Source organism: Tachysurus vachellii, chromosome 1 (assembly GCF_030014155.1).
Source record: "Tachysurus vachellii isolate PV-2020 chromosome 1, HZAU_Pvac_v1, whole genome shotgun sequence".
Lineage (NCBI taxonomy): Eukaryota > Metazoa > Chordata > Actinopteri > Siluriformes > Bagridae > Tachysurus > Tachysurus vachellii.
Window position 1 is genome coordinate 13633822 of NC_083460.1, and position 12831 is coordinate 13646652.

Below are 12831 nucleotides of genomic sequence, written 5' to 3' on the forward strand. Positions count from 1 at the left end.
GTAGTTAAACTAACAGGCGTTGCGTGTTTTAAATGTAGCCTAGCATTGAGCAGTGAGGCTAAAAGACCCACAGGACAGTTACTACAGCCTACAGCCTACTTCGCTACAGCCGTGTCATTTGCTGTTATCATGGTTGCTGCAGCTCGTAGGCAGGATTACGGATGATGCAGCAGACATGCAATGTGGAAGAAGTGTGATCACGGATTCTGAGCGCAAAAATCTGAAACCTTTGGTACATTACTACACTACAGTCCCACTTTTTAATGTCTGCTGTTTTCTGAGGTTGTGTTGCTTCAGTTGTTACACTGTGTGTGTTTGTGTGTGAGGAATCATTTGTATTTCGAGCAGCACAAAGCGGCCTCGTCATCCGTACCGTGATGCGGCATGTCTGTGGCCAAGCATGAGTTCACCTGTCATGTAGGCGTCTCAGCCCATACTCCATAACACCTGAACACCTCCACCTGTCTGTCTACTGCTCACATCCCCATTCCCTCTCTCTCTCTCTCTCTCTCTCTCTCTCTCTCTCTCATGTGTTCTGTCTTCTAACCTGTCTTCCTTCACTTTCCTTCTCTTCTCACAGTGAAGACCACAACCAAAACCTTACCCCCTCGTTTGATTCTCTCTGTCTTTTAACCATTCTTCCATCTCACCCCCCTCGGTTTTCCAACCATTCTAACAGTGAAGACCACCACTAACCACTCCCCCATCGCTCTCTGTTTCCTCTCTCTCTCTCTCTCTCTCTCTCTCTCTCTCTCTCTCTCTCTCTCTCTCTCAAAAAGCGAGCAAACACATAAAATCATCCATCATCATCTTATTTTGGAGAAAGGGCATGAAAATCGTTGAACAATCTGGCGCTTGTGAGTTTGATTAATAGTCGATGAGGAAAGGGGCTCCTCAGATATGATGCGCTGTGTGTTATCATCTTTGTGCCACGCCAAGGCCTGCATAATAAACAATAAAAGCCTGACTCTGATATCTGATCACATTAATACTGGGGATGAGAAGCTGCTGTAATCAGAGTGTGACAGTAATGTAGGATGTTAGATATACAACATTAACACTGCGCCATCAACCACTTCACTAACATTTCTAAAATAAATACAGCTTTCTCACTGTGACCCACTCCGTCACTGATTCAGCACCACGCAAACAACTGTCTTCTACTGGAAGAACATTCTGCTGAGTTCAACATTTATTTCTAGAAAGAAGCAAATGATATGGAAGCAGAATAAAATGTCTGATATAAGAAAGAAATTAACAATGGTAGATTACTCACATTAATAAAGAATTAAAAATGTAAAAATAAATTAATAAAGAATACAATAAATAGCTAAAATACATAGATAGACAGATAAACAAATAATGGAATAAATGGAATGGAATATGGTGGATGGATGGATGAATGGATAGCTGTGTAGATAGATAGATAGATAGATAGATAGATAGATAGATAGATAGATAGATAGATATAGCAAACAAAAAAAAATGGAATAGACAGAATAAATGGAATATGGTGATGAAATCTTTTAAGCTAGCGGTTATCAAACCTCTGATTAAAAAAACTGACCTTGAACCAAGACCTCTGTTTAACTATAGGAAAATGTTAAACCTCAACTTTTTTCCACGGGTTGCAGCACAGCCATTATGCTCATACCTACATAGGAATAATATTCATGAAATGTGTCAGTCAGGATTTAGGCCTCATCATAGCTCAGAGACAGCGCTGGTTAAAGTTGTAAATGACCTGTAACTGGCCTCTGATCAGGATTGTGTTTCTTTGCTGATATTGCTTGATCTTAGTGCAGCTTTTGATACCATTGTCCATGCTATTTTATTTGATAGGCTAGGTGTGACAGCTATCAGTTCATAGATCTAAATGGTGACGGCTCTATAAATACTAATGTTATGTTCAGTGTTCCACAAGGCTCTGTTTTAGGCCCATTGCTTTTCTCTCTATATATGCTACACCTTTGGTGAAATTATACAAAAAGATAGTATTGGCTTCCACTATTGTGCTGATGACACGCAGCGATATGTTTCAGCCAAGTTAGATTTGAGACACCAGCTTAATAAGATTGAAGATTGTGTTAAGGACATTAGACAGTGGATGCTTACTAACTTCCTTCAGCTTAACTCTGACAAGACAGAAGTGCTTGTACTAGGACCAAACACAGCCAGATGTGAGCTTTCTGATTACAGAGTAAGTCTGGATGGCATTTCTATTACATCATGTGCAGCAGTAAAAGAACTTGGTGTGATTATTGATACGGTCTCTTATTTGGAGCTCACAAAGATAATATCACAAGGGTCGTCATCTTTCATCTCAGAAATATTGTTAAGATAAGAAATACAATGTCATTACATGATGCAGACACAGTAGTTCATGCATATGTTACCTTTAGGTTGGATTATTGCAATGCCTTAATGTGTGGATGTTCTATTAGGAGCATAAACAAGCTCCAGTTAGTCCAGAACGCAGCAGCTTCTAGTCCTAACAAGAACCAGAAGATATGAACGCATCACCACTATCTTATACTGTATACTGTACATTGCATTGGCTTCCAGTCAAATTACGCATTGTTTATAAAATACTATTACTAACCTATAAAGCACTTAATGGTCTTGCAAGACAGTACTTGAGCAATCTTTTGTTTTTTTATGATCCGTCACGACGACTTTGATCAAAAAGTGCAGGCTATTTGGTAGTACCTCAAATACAAATGGCTAAAACAGAGGGCAGACACTTTTCTTTCAGAGCCCCACAGTTATGGAACAGCCTTCCAATTAGTGTTTGGGACTCAGACACAGTCTCAGTGTTTCTAACAGTCCAGGCTTAAAAACACTTTTTTAGTCTAGCTTATTATGAATAGCCTTTCTTAGGTAAAGGAGCAGATCTGGAGGGTTCATGGTCATAGAGTGTTTGGTGGGCTGGTGTGTCTGGATGCTGTCAGCTTATCACTCTCGCAAGTCAGTCAGGTTTGCTACTGTGGAGTGATGGGACTCTTTACATCCCTTATATCTGTGTCACCTTCTGGCTCTCCCTATTAGTTATGCTGTCATAGTTAGTCTTGCCGGAGTCCCTGCCTGCACTTTGCATATAATGTACATTGTCCATCACATGATTGCAATCATACCTAAAACCCCTCCCCCACTCTGTCGAGCTCTACATGCCACTCCCAAGCTCCCAGTGTTCCGAATTCCTAGTCTGATCGCCTCTTCTTCCTGGACCTACTTCATCAATCCTGAAGCTCTACCCCTGGTTGGCATCTCGTTGCCTGGTGGTCACTCTGCTGGAGATTGATCTGCCTGGTCAGCCAGTGACTCATGTGATTGCTGTGGATGGGGCCGCCAGTAAACTGTCACACCTTCTTTGAACCATTGTTGAGCTTTATGGTCCGTTCTTCATCAGCCAACATTTAAAGACTTTGGCAGGGAGGAATTAGTTTTGGGTCCATGGTGAACTCAGAGATTACGCTGACTTATAGTTAGACTATAAACTGTTGTAGAAAGGACATTATTTACATTTACATTATTTACTGTCCAGTGTCACCCACATGAGGATCAGTTCCCTTCTGAGCCTGGTTCCTCTCAAGGTTTCTTCCTCATATCATCTCAGAGAGATTTTCCTCACCCCCTTCAGCTTGCTCATTAACAATATATATTATAAGTATATAAGTATATATAAGTTAAAAGCGTCATAGATAGATAGATAGATAGATAGATAGATAGATAGATAGATAGATAGATAGATAGATAGATAGATGGATAGACTTCTTTAGCAAAAGGAAAGACCCACACAGTGTTTGATTTATTATTTACAGTACATGTGGTGTGTGATGATGACTAGGATCAGGCAGAGTGTATGTGTGTGTGTGTGTGTGTGTATGTGTGTGTGTGTGAATGAGATGTGCATTATACAGTGGCCAAAAAAACAGCATGTTGGATTCTAAAGTTAGCCTGACAGCTCGGTGTTTCTCAGCAGCCTCTCCATGTCGAGCTGTGTGTCGAGATGCTTTGCTGCCATTCCAACAGTAGAGAGAAAGGTACCCCATGCTGAGCACTTGCTGCTTCTCTGCGTGGCAAGTAAATTCACAGATTAATTCTGCACTAATCTCAGAAAGTCATTTTACATTTCATATACATTTCAATCAGATAGGCCTATATCTGTAGCATTGTTACCATAGAAACCATCACATATTCAAACCAGTGTCTGTTACAAAAAAAAATAATAAAAACCACTTTCTGCTCTATCAGGTGTGACAATTCAAGGGTAAATCTATTCTTTGTTTTTTTTAGATAATTTGGCATATTTCTTAAAAAAAAAAAAAAATTGTTATTTTATTTTATATCAAATGTGCAGCTGTTCTTTAATATTACTAATAAAGTGACCAGTGATGGTTTATAACTGCATTCAATTATTTAGAATTCATTATTAAATACTTAAGCACAAACACAGCTCTCAGTAGTCTGTACTGATTTGCGAAAGCAGCAGCATTAGCGGTCGGAGTTTTAAGCGTGATCGATGCTCGTCAGTGTGAAGTAGGAACGCAGACGTCACGGAATACGGATGGACAAGCAGCACACCCGTCAAGGTCGGAGACTCCTCTCCCGGCGCCTCCTCCGCTGCTCTGAAGATCAATCCAATTAGCGTAGATTAAAGGCATGCTAACGATTTTTTCCTGAGGAGCGCTATTCCACAGAGAAGGTTAACGGTTCCTCTGACGTTATCATGCAGCTTTTTGAAGCGGATATATGAACAATAATAATGTCCGAATATATTTAAAAAATTCTTTTGCTTCTGAAAAGTTTCTTGTTGTTCTTTCTGCTGTTTTAAGCTGCCATTTTATCCAGGATTTGACTGACACCTACTGAAGGTACCTGCTCATTATGGGCCTTTTGTACAATCACACGTTCCTATATTTATCATAACGGCTGCTCTTCAAGTGCAATCTGGTGTCAAACACCTGCGCAATTATGTTACATATGGCTCACAACTACGCTTGTGTACTTGACAAGACGCTTTAACAACTTCTTTATAGACTTGTGTACTTTGTCTCACTGTGTATGGCTTCTTCTCCACGTAGGATTGCAATAAGTTCACGAATGAAAACTCAGACCATGAATGTGATACACATCCTTCAGCTTTACAAGGGACGCTAATAGCCACTTCTGAAAGCCGTTATCCTTCAGAGAAAACACAAGGATTTATCGAACTGAACCTTTCTGTCCTTGGGCCTTCACAAGATCTATAAGATCATTTTCAGCTCCATCAGAACATTACATACTATCTTTCATTGCACAAATTAGCTGTTAGTTATAAAAAAATGATTATTAACACTCTTTTTCTAAGCGTTTTAATTCTGTGAAGCACTTTTACTCTGCACTCTGGCTTCACGTTCGTCATATTCACTGAACTGACCTTTACTGGAGAAGATTTATTTCATCACTTCACTCTAGGTGTTCCTCAGGGCTCAGTATTCAGCCCTTTTGTCTTCTCATTATACACTAATGGAGATTGAACTTACTGGTCAAATCCCAAGTCTCATGGGAGATGGACCTTCTTAGAGGTCATATCCTGGACATCTCCATCATTATCAAAAGCCTCAAGAACTCTTTGGATTTTAAGTCAAAATCTTTAATTACTCGTACCATGTCTGTAATTTGAAGACATTTGTAATCCTTCACAGAAAAAAAGCATTTTCCTCATATATTTAATTATATGAAATTCATATTTATATAATTCTGTAATCTTCCAAACTCCATAGTACTGTTGCCTAGAAATCTAAAGATCAAGGCTAAAAAGTGCCATCTAGCTAAGTGCAGTAATTAACTAATACAGCCATATGATCTTGTGGCGTAAGTTTTGGCACCCTCTATCAAAAGCCTGCAAGTGGTTGGTGAACGTTTTAGGTGTGAGATACTTTCCTGACTTTGCATTTCAGATCACAGGTAAAATATATTCAGTTCTAAATAACAATTCTATTTTCTCTCTATCATCGTGTGATGATTGACGATAAGCCTTTCACTGGATTTCAGATTTTTTTCCTTGTACCTGCATGTTTAGCTGTGAAGGTGTGTGAGCTTCTTCATCGTTATTAAACCAAAATATCTCATTGACAACATTCTTGTTCTGTGCAAATTTAATTACATTTTAATTTAATTTGATAAAGCCATTATCTTTGGAAATCCTTCAGGTTCTTCCTTCTTTCCTTCCTTCCTTTCTTCCTTCATTTCTTCCAACCTGTCAGCGACACACAGATGGTGCATGCAAAAAAAAATCTTCCAAACCTTCTCCTAAGAGCTTGAAAACATCTCCAATTTAACATGGCACGGTGATATAAACCTGTCATTAAATGCTACAACATCCCCTAATTCCAGTGGCAGTGATATTCCCATACTGCTCATCATGCAGGATAGAGAAATAAATTCACAGGAAATATGTGACATTTCGTCATGTCTTTGGAAATACACTTCATCTTGTTCATTGCTCTTCACTCGGCCCAGCTGCTGCCAGCCGGCAATTACCATGCAGCCTGAGCAATAATGCGGCAAATATTCCACTCCCATCTTTGTGTAAGTGATCTTCCACCACCAGCTCCGTCTGAATGCTCACATGCTCCAGCTCCTGGGAATCTTTACAAGGAAATAAATAGCTTTTGCTTAACAAATACTCTCGCTAATCTGTGAGAACTGATCCAGTCTTCTTTCCATTCATCAGAACTGAGATAATCACTCACTTCAGTTATCTTCCTGTCTGTCTGTCTGTCTGATAACTGAACTGAGATAATCACTCACTTCAGTTATCTTCCTGTCTCTCTGTCTGTCTGTCTGTCTGTCTGTCTGTCCATCTATCCATGCACCCACCCAATCCATCCATCTATGTACTGTACCTATCTATCTATCTATCTATCTATCTATCTATATATATATATATATATATATATATATATATATATATATATATACATATGTATATGTATATATATATATATATATATATACATATATATATATATATATATATATATATATATATATATATATATATATATATATATATCTGTTGGTCTCTGTGTCTGTTCGTCTGTCTAATGATAAGTTTAACAACAGATATCTTCAGCTACTGATGGATTTGATTGTTTGTTTATTTGTTTGTGGATGTGTAACTGTCTTTATTCACTTTGAGCTCTATTTGCTGACACATTTATGGTTGCGTTATTCATTTGTTTGTTGCTTTGCTTGTTGATGGATATGTTTAAAAAAGTATTGCAGTCGCTATTGTTCTCTATCCTATTTAACTGATAGATAGATAGATAGATAGATAGATAGATAAAGAGATAGATAGATAGAATGTCTTGCATGGTCCTGTGTGTTAATGATTAAAAGCCTGATGCGTTCTGCAGTGTGTAAAAATTTATTCTGTGCTACTCTCCTTCTCCATTAGCCGTGTTTATGATGATGAACAGATCAGAGTAGCCGTGATGCATCTCTTCCTCTTCATAACAGAATTCCTCAGGGTTCTGCAGGGTTACACACACACACACACACATACACTGCAGGGTTTAATGTAAAACTCATTTAGAGAGATAAAGCCCAGGACACATTAGAGGATCATCAGGATGATTATATAGCAGATTTCTCTTCCTGATGATGATGATGATGATGATGAGGATGATGGCGATGTACTTCATTTAAAATCATATGTTGCATAATATAGTGACATTAAATAGAAAAGATAATATTAAAAGCGATAATAATAATAATAATAATAATAATAATAATAATAATAATAATAATAATAATAACCCCAAATATATCTCTAAAGGACAATATTTATTTATTTATTTATTTATAATAAACAGAAAGGGAGATTAAACAACAACAAAAAAAGGAATAAAAGGCAAAAACAGGAGAAAAAAATTCAAATATTTAGAGCAATATTTGATTAATTAATTAGAGCACAAAATTAAAATAGTGAATATTCACTCTAGTGAATATTTCCATTTTGATCTATCCTCATTCATTCTGCACCTAATTCCATTGTAAAGTCCTAAATACAAATTTCTTACGATTTCAAGCTTTACTTGTAAATTCTACGAAACTCGTTCTGGCTCGTTAGTCTTCCTGCTGTAATCTCCACATGAGCTCTTCCCCAGACTTCTCACACAGCTGCATTAGTATGTAAGACTTTTATTCTGAGGACGCTATCAGTGGTGCGTATGGAGATTAGCAAGGTGTGAAAATGTATATTTATAACTTTCTCCCGTCAGTGGGGTGAATAAGTGAAGAGCAGCGCGACAGCGCTCATGATTTTTTCTCCTCACCAGGCAACTTGTATTGGGTCTACAGGGATTCCGGGTCAGTCTGGGTCCTGGCAGAAAACATGAACTCCCACTGGACCTGAACCGCTCCCTTCTCTGAAAACAAGACAGAAGAATATCCAAGTTTTGTCTGCATATTTTATGTGGGTAATTTCAGCTTCCCTGTTGGCAGTTTTTACACTTCAATTACAACCTGCAGCACTTTCAGCTTCATATGAGCTACTGGAGTAGCTTTAAATCACACTTTCTCCTCTCCAGCATAGTGTGTGTGTGTGTGTGTTTGTGTGTACTGTACTGAAGTGGATTCATTTTCAATAACAGCACGTCCCCAAGTGTTTTATTTCTCTTACACCACAGCATTTCACCACCTTAAAAACAACCCACACATGATACCTAATTATTTATGCGTTCATAGTTATATTAAACGTCCGTGAAACTACACTTTTACCCGCTTTCATTAAATCCTCATTAGATTGTTCAGCTGACAGATGCATGGTAATAAATCATCTTTGTTGAAACACTGATTTAATATCTACAGCGTTGTGCTGTTAGAGGAAAATAATCGACAGCAGGCTGGTATGTGGAGGCGGAGTTACTGTTTCCACAGAAGACGTGATTAGTGTATTTTATTTTCTTCTTACACAAACACACAAAAGAATATTTTGTATATTTATCAATGATACGTCATGTTTTCAATCATTAACAACACTTCACATGTATAAAGTTGAACTCTAAGCAATTTCACATGCCCCACCCACTTGATATCATTAAGTTCACTTTACTTCCTGTTTATGTTAAACACCATGTCTCTCATGTCTTGTCTATTCTCTCATTTTCTATCAAACAAATCCGGGAAGTTTACTCAGGATTCCAGGCCTGCTCTTACCCGAGTGAGCACTGTGTGTGTCTGTCACTGGCAGATGTTGTAGAGGAATCACACCGTCATCTTCCTCGTGTTTACTGCTGATCCTGGAAATTTAATATCCTTTAGTGCTGCTTTAAGTTGATCTATTGTCCACTGATTGAAATACATTGAGCAGACTGGAATAAACATGATTCTGTAAAGTGTATATTTTGCCTTAATGTAATTACATGAGTTTTTTTTTTTTTTTTTTCTTCATTTTTCATGATTATTTCATTTTGTTTAGATCACAGGAAACTGAACCCATGTTGCTACGTACCGCAGGACAGAACAGAAGAAAGAATGAAAATGTAGCAGACAGGAAGAAAGTGAGCTTATAATTAAATATTACAAAATTCGTAATAATAAAAAAAAGCGAGATTTAAGCTCTGAATGAATTCCCCCACAGGATGCTGGGTTACTCCGCTGTTAGAGGAATTATCCTACAAGTGGAGCATAAAGGTGAGTCATGTAGCAGTTTATGAAAAATGGCTTCAGATATAAAGTGTGTTTGTGGAGAAGATATTTACAGGCAGTGAGCAGTGAGACACACGCTGACATTTCCACTTCTGAGAATGGCACATGATTTATTTTGTTGATGTCGTGACAAAAGACATAATATCGAGCAAAGAATATCAAACCCACATCTCCTGAGTGTTACACAGACCATGCCCACTGCTCTGACTGACAGAGGCCACACCCACTTCACAGAAACTTACACAATGACCACACCCACTTTGTTATTTTTGTCACAAAGCCCACTCCCACTTTACAGAGAGTGTCACACAGATTACACACACCTCAATGAAACTGACACAAAGCCCACTCCCACTTTACAGAGAGTGTCACACAGATTACACACACCTCAATGAAACTGACACAAAGCCTACTCCCACTTTACAGAGAGTGGAACACAGATCACACCCACTTCAATGAGACTGAAACAATGACCACTCCCACTTTACAGAGAGTGTCACTGAGATCACACTGACTTCACTGAAACTGACACAATGACCACTCCCCCTTTGTTGAGTGTGGCACAAAGACCACTGACAGAGGTCACAGCCACTTTCCTGACTGATGCAGAGGCTACACCCACTTAACTGACACTGACAGGTACAAGGGCTATGCCCATTTCACTGAGGGTGACAGGTACAGACATCACACCTACTTCAATAAGACTAACTAAAGAGGGTGGATCTCATGCATAGAAGCCACGCTTCCTTTACTAGTTTTCCACACATAAAAGCCATGCCTCCCTCACTGGGTCTTATACATACAGGCCACACCTCCTTTACTGTATCTCATACATAAAGGCTACACCTCCTTCTCTGTATCTCATACATAGAGGCCACACCTCTTTTATAGTATCTCATACACATAGGCCACACCTCCTGTACTATATCTCACACACAGAGGCCACACCTCCTTCACTGTATCTCATACATACAGGCCACACCTCCTTCACTGTATCTCATACATAGAGGCCACACCTCCTTCACTGCAAATAAAGTATTTAGGCCACACCCGCTTGACTAATTCCCATAAATAGAGACCCTTCCCACATGACTAGAACTCCAGCAGAGAAACCACAGTACATTCTTTATATGTTTTACAGCTTTCAGGGCATTATTGCAAAAATATTAAACCGAGAACTCAAGATTAAAACTCTAAAGGTTCTAAAGGTTCAAAGATTTTCTATACATTATTGTTTGTTATAAATGTTTGTAGACCAAGTGATGTTAATGCTTTAAGACCGTAAAATCTAAACCCACTGAGCGTCAGCGAATCCCTCGAGGCAGCCGAGTAACACTTTCTAAATTCCAACACGTGATCTCACGCATGAGGAAGTTCTCAGAGCACAGACGGGAGAGTTTGAAATGTCCACACACACACACACACACTCGTACACACATGTGCACACACACACAGTAGTGTAACCTTTAACATTATCACCACCATGCTAATGATTCTTGTGGACACACGGTGCAGAAGGCCGTCATTACTCACGCAGAGACGCTGTCATCATTCGCCGTCCCCATTCGCTCTTCATGCTACGCTGCATTTCAGCTTCTTTCATCTTTCCAGGTTCAATGCCAGGCATCTGAAATGATGCAAAACACTGAAATCTGATAGATAAAGATTAGGTGTGAATCTGAAGAACCAACTAGATTTGTAAAGTTAGGGTAAGAAAGATAGGGTGCCTCGTGACGATAGGATGATAGGGTCACGTGACGTCATCAGAATACATGTGAGGAAGTTCCCCTCATTGTTCCCCTCGAGTGTTTTGATATGTCACATGTCGATGTTGTAAACAATTTTTTGATTTTGCATATTTTGGGGGCGGGGCTGCAGCACAACCGAAAGGCCAGTCGGTACACCAATTTAAAAGTTTGTTCAGAGTAGCACCCTAAAGGAGCTGGCCGAGTTTTGTGTAGATAGTTCGAAAGCTTGCCAAGTTATAAACCTCCAAAATTTATAATGGGAGTCTATGGGAAAAAAGGCCAATTTGAGACCCGGTACCGGAAGTAACGGTACTCGAATCGCTTAGAAAAGTAATAAAATTTTTTAAAAAATTACTTTTTTAGAAAAGTAAAATTTTGTCTAAGCTTAAATAGGAAAACAGAATGTTGGCTTCTACAAAGCCAACATAATAAGAGGCATGAAATACAAATAAATACATAAATGTTACACAGAATGAAAGGACATTATTTATTACATAGCTGTTGCTATGTAAAGTTATGTCAGTCGTATTAATCATCAGGTGCTAATCATAGTTACATTATCATTAATATTTTGTCATGTAAATTATATTTAATAAACTACTGGACTTTATTGGAACGTGTGGTTGTAACATTAGTGTACAAAAGTAAAACAAAAGAAAAATAAATGTGGACATGGAGCATATCAATATTCAAAATGGCGGTTGTAAAGTGTGCTGTTGTTTGCGCAAGCGTCCTAACACGTTAACGCATACGTGTGGCAGATAGCGACCAAGTAGCGACCTTCCCATCACAAAGCAATGTAATGAATTTGAGGGTAGGTGGCGCTGTTTGACGTTAGATATGTGCGCCACCTGCTGTACAAGATGTAGACGAAAATGAAAGAGAAAATGTTAGCATAAGGAGGAGAAGAAGCGTTTGAATTCCGTTGCAGCACACCTGTCGAGACACCGCCATCTTGTGGGAAGTGATGGTATTAAAAGGTGATGCTGAACCATTATTTCTCTCTATATACAGTATATATATATATATATATATATATATATATATATATATATATATATATATATATATATATATGTACAGTATATTTTAAAACTTAAATTTTGTTACATTTATTTTGATAAACATTTATTTAAACCAAAATGCACTTTTTTATAACAAATTCTGAAGATTTTATTTTGTTGTTGAGTTGAATTCACTAATTTTACAGGAGATTCAAGTTCACCAAGTTCATCAAGTTCACGAAGGATTAAGGATTTATTTTTTTTTAAAGGAAAAAAAAAATAATAAATGCTGTAAATTAAAGTTTCAGCACGTTTTTCTTCTAACTTCAGTAACCAGTTTTAGAGACTAAGATATTTTCAATAATAGTTTTTTTTTTAAA